The sequence below is a fragment of the Ranitomeya variabilis genome, chromosome 3, assembly GCF_051348905.1.
Source record: "Ranitomeya variabilis isolate aRanVar5 chromosome 3, aRanVar5.hap1, whole genome shotgun sequence".
Lineage (NCBI taxonomy): Eukaryota > Metazoa > Chordata > Amphibia > Anura > Dendrobatidae > Ranitomeya > Ranitomeya variabilis.
In genome coordinates, this window is record NC_135234.1 from 211,396,099 (window position 1) to 211,400,867 (window position 4,769).

At 40.4% G+C, this 4,769-nt stretch overlaps 1 protein-coding gene across 1 annotated transcript in view; it reads right to left on the reverse strand.

Moving 5' to 3' along the window:
• BLACAT1 (BLACAT1 overlapping LEMD1 locus) overlaps positions 1–3,448 on the reverse strand; it is a 72,595-nt gene extending 69,147 nt beyond the window's left edge. The window contains exons 1-2 of the mRNA XM_077299503.1: positions 3,242–3,448; positions 2,251–2,414 (exon numbers count right to left, since the gene is read on the reverse strand). The gene's annotated coding sequence lies outside the window, so the exon portion shown is untranslated. The remainder of the gene's footprint in view (positions 1–2,250; positions 2,415–3,241) is intronic.
• Between the last annotated feature and the right edge of the window lie 1,321 nt (positions 3,449–4,769).

Consider the following 4,769-nt stretch of genomic DNA (forward strand, 5'->3'; position numbering starts at 1 on the left):
GTTAATTTTGGTGCTTACACTATCGCCCTAAAGTTGGTTTACACTACAAGATTATCATGAAGTAGGCTGCCGATTATCCTGCCGATTATGAACAAGTAATTGGTTGGTTGTTCATTGGTTGAAATTAGCTTTTCCGCAGCGCAAAAGATCATCGTTCTTGGCAACGAATTCTCCTTTCGAAACAGGACTCGCACTGAACTATGGAAGTCTATGTGCACTGAACAATCTATTACTGATCCCTCAGTATGCATCGTTTACTTTGGTCTGCCTATGTAAGGCTTCTTTTACACATACCGTTGTTTTGCGGCCCGTTTTTGCAGCCCCAATAGATTTCTATGGGGCCTCAAAAACAGGCCGCAATAATTTCACGGAGCACCATGCGCTGTATGGCCTCGAGGGCCATATATATGGCCGTGAAAAAAGATCGAGCCTGCTCGATCTTTTTCACGGCTTATGGACACGGCCCCCATTGAAAATCAGTGGGGCCGCAAAAACAACGAAAGCTTGTTTTTGCGGTGCACAGTGACTTCCGGTTTTGCAGAACGTGTTTTTTTCTCAATACTATTTCCATAGTATTGGAAACCCGAAAAACGTAGATCCACAAGTTTTTTGCGGTCCGTTATTGCGGCAGACCGTGCATCAACATATAAGCCTGAAACTTTGTATACAATGTCATGGTGCAACAAAGGTAGTAAAAAATAAAAATGACATATGTTGTCTCTTCATTTGGTATCTAGGTAAATAGTATGTGTGTATAGACACTAATCAATGAAGAAATTACCGTCATTAAAAAAATAAAAATAATTATCTAATATATTACTGTTAGAGGAGTCACTCAGTTCAAATCTCCAGGCAAGAAGAATAACATCTCCAGAAAAAAACAAAATGGCTTATGACAGACTGTTGTTCCATGAACAGAATACAGGCTGAAATTTAGTAACTTATTATCAGCAGAATGGATGTCAATGGTGCTTCCCTAAGCTTGCAAGCTTATTAAAATTGATTTTCTGTTCCCTAATCTGGAAAATCAGAGACTCCAGCATCAACACAAGAATTTCACAGCCTTTATAGACATTTCATGAAAAATCTTAGTTGTGTAAGTTTACTTTTATATGCCGATAGTCTCCGCTGTCCCTACCAAGAGGTACAATCGTCAAGCTTCTGTCAAAGTTAACCCTAAGTATATGTGATATGAATGGGGAGATCTTTGACAGGTGCATGACGGCAGCACTTGACTGGCTCCATCTGTACATTTGGCTACCTTCATGGATACAGTTTTATAGTATGTAAGCACTTGGACAGTAGTCATCTACTCGCTGCTTCCTGAGCTAGGGCTACAAAAACTGAAATTATGATACGTAACATCACTTGCGTCCAAAGCCAGAGAGCATTTAACCTGTCCATGATATCTGTTAGGGACCCATATATATGTTAAATTAATGAAATATCCATAGTATGTTAGGAATATTCTGACCAGGAACACACTTAAGGTGACACTAGAAGCATAAATCCACAGCCCTTGTCCTACGCTGCTCCCCCATCTCTTTCATGCTATCTCTCCTCCCTCTCCGACCATGAATACATTGGCCTTTCTGCCACTCTTGGGTTGTCCTTAACCCTTACCAAGGCCTCTATTATTAGCAATCGTGGCAATGGAGTCTATTGTCTGTGCCATCATTTTCCACCAAATAATAACAGCATGTTGCATTGTGATTTAGCGTCATTATTTCGTAGTGACCGGCTAAAGCAACGTTTTGCTTGCACAGCTTCTGGACGTACGGTATAGAGTGTAACGTCCATAGATAGCACAATACGTACTCCCATAGCAGCAGAGGGATGCATTAGTTTAACTATTTCATAGCCTTTAAACACTAGAAAGAAGAGCGGAAAATGCAATCTACTTTCTTTATGGATGATCACCGTTTACCCTCCACTTTCTACCACCCTGTGTGTCTGGATTTTGCACGCTCCATCTTTTAGGCTCACTTGCTACCCTCTCACTGCTCCATTCCTGTCTCCCTCCATTTGTGCTTTCCCTCTGTTATGAGACGGCAGGATGGTCTGCGCATTTCACTCTCTGATCTGCTGCTTTACTCCTTCACTGCCATAAGAAACAACAATACAGTGGAAACTCCAGCAATTATTAGACCTCAGTGCGACCCACAAGCTGCTCCCCTCTTCTTGTCTCCATGTCTCTTTCCAATTTTTCATTTTCTTTTAATATAATGTTGTTGTAAATATGATACTTACAGGTTCCTGTATATAAGCTCTGCCAGGTCCGTGTCTGCCCCCCTTCTCTCTTTGTCCCTCTGTGGCTGCAGAATTTCTCGTGTTGTGCTCCCTTCCGCTTGATCCGATTTTACAAAACAGAGGTCCCCCCTGTTTAATAAGGAGGGGCTGAATAAGGTGGGAACCTAGGAGGATCACAAAAAGATGTCACAAGTCCCTCTAACAAGCATGGTACTGACTTCCACAAAAAAAAAGAAATAAAAGATCATACACACCAGAATTAGGGTGGGATCTGTAGGGGTTTGTCTCTTTTTTTTAGGATGGAAAAGGGGTGACTATTTGTAAGTACAGAACAAAAATCAAGGTTGAGAACGCAAGGTCTTGAGAGGTTTGCTTACGAGTAAAAAAGCTAATTTACACTACTTCCCACTTGAGCTTGTTGTTGTGTCAGTCACTCTCAGGTGTTAGGGATATAGGGGGGCTGTCTAGCACATGTATAGTAGTAAATTACTATTACACAAATGTGTTTGTAGACAGTATATACATTTTAAGAAAAGATCTAAAAGGCCTGAACAGGTAAACTCTGTACTCAGTGTGAAAAAGTATACATTTAATCCTGTATATACAGAAATGTCCACAAGGATCTGCACAATCCATTGCGATAGGTAATATATATATATATATATATATATATATATATATATATATATATATATATATATATATATATGTATATATATATATATATATATATATATATATATATGTATATATATATGTAGGTATGTATCTATACATGTACATATAGGTGTATGTGTGTATATATACATATGTATATGTATGTGTGTGTGTGTGTATGTCTATAATATATATACAGATACACATAAAGACACACAAATATTTGCTAGGCACATAAAGACACACATGCATGATGTCACACATTAGGAGGGCTCTTGCATGAACACAATCACACACTTCTCCCACAGATGCAGAGATACTGAGACCCCCCTACCTTTCTGATGCTCTCTGCAGATTCCCAGCTCTATGTCACAGCTCTGGGATCCCTCACTAAGGAAAACCCACATATGTCCAGCATAAGAGCGGTGAGGGCTGGACAGAACAATGTGAATAGCCAGTAGATGGTAGAGAGGAGGACAAGGAGAAAGGGCAGTGAGAAGGCAGGTGAGGAGCGGGTGGGCTTCCTCATGCACAAGAAGGGAGTGAGGGGGGCAGTGAAGGTAATAGGAGAGGGGGAGTGAGGGAGGGTGGATGGTCTATGTCACAATACATCCCAGAGGAGAAGCCTCGGAAAGATGCCACTAACCCATTCAGTACTGAGCTTGAATACAGTTTATGACCTATATCAAGGTTTATGATCAGATTAGTTAGTGTCCCAGAATATAACACAAAATAGGAATTATGCAAATGATTTTGTATATATTGTATTGTCCATCATGAGCCTTGCAGTTATTTATCTTTCAGACCACCAAATGTACAGGTGCTTCTCACAAAATTAGAATATCATCAAAAAGTTAATTTATTTCAGTTCTTTCAATACAAAAAGTGAAACTCATTGTAATTAAATAATTAGATATTCAGATCCCTTCCAATCTTAGTAAGTTATATCCTCTAACTACCATTCACTCCTGGAGAAAACCCTAAAAGATTTTGCTAGCTATGATAAAAAAACATTATCATGGTTTGATCGCATAAATACATTCAAAATGGATATCCTCCCCAGATTCCTCTATATATTTCAATCAGTCCCTATTATCCCACCGGCGAGCTTTTTCAGAACTCTTAAATCAGCATTGTAGATTTGTTAAATTCCAGACTCTCACTTGATCTAAGGATCGGGGGGGTCTACCGAATCTTAAGAGGTAACACCAGGCCTCAGTACTAATATGTCTACCTGACTAGCATTTTCATAAAGATTCCAAACAGTGGGTCATAATAAAACAGGAGTAGTCTTCTATCCCCTACAATGCCCTCCGTGGATGGAAACTAATAGTAAATTATCAATAGCAAACGAGGGGATCTTACTCAAAGCAGCCCTGCGGATATGGGATCAGTTGAGATGCAAAAGCGGTTTGACAAGACCATATAGTCGGCTTACCCCCATTTTCTTAAATCCTAAATTTCCACCGGGTTGTACGAAGGACAAATTCTTCTTTTGGAATAGTCATGATGATATTCGCACTAGTCATATTTTGAAGGGACCTGATGTTCCTCCCTTCTCAGAACTTCAAAATAATGTTCCTCTTGGCTAGAATACGAACAGTTGAAATCGTTTATAAATCTTTGGAAGAAGAGGGGATGGCACTCCTTACCAGTGTCACCATCACCATTTGAGAACCTGTTCCTTCAGAACTCACCTCCCTCCCATTTGATTTCCCTTTTATGTCGACTATTAAGCAATTCACTCTGTTGAGTGGATCCCGGATTTGTGCATGTGAATCGCCCCCAGGCGCAGGGCAGTGGGGTACTCGGTACCGGGTCCCTCGGTCTCGGTTCTGGGGATGTCACGGTGGCCCGACCAG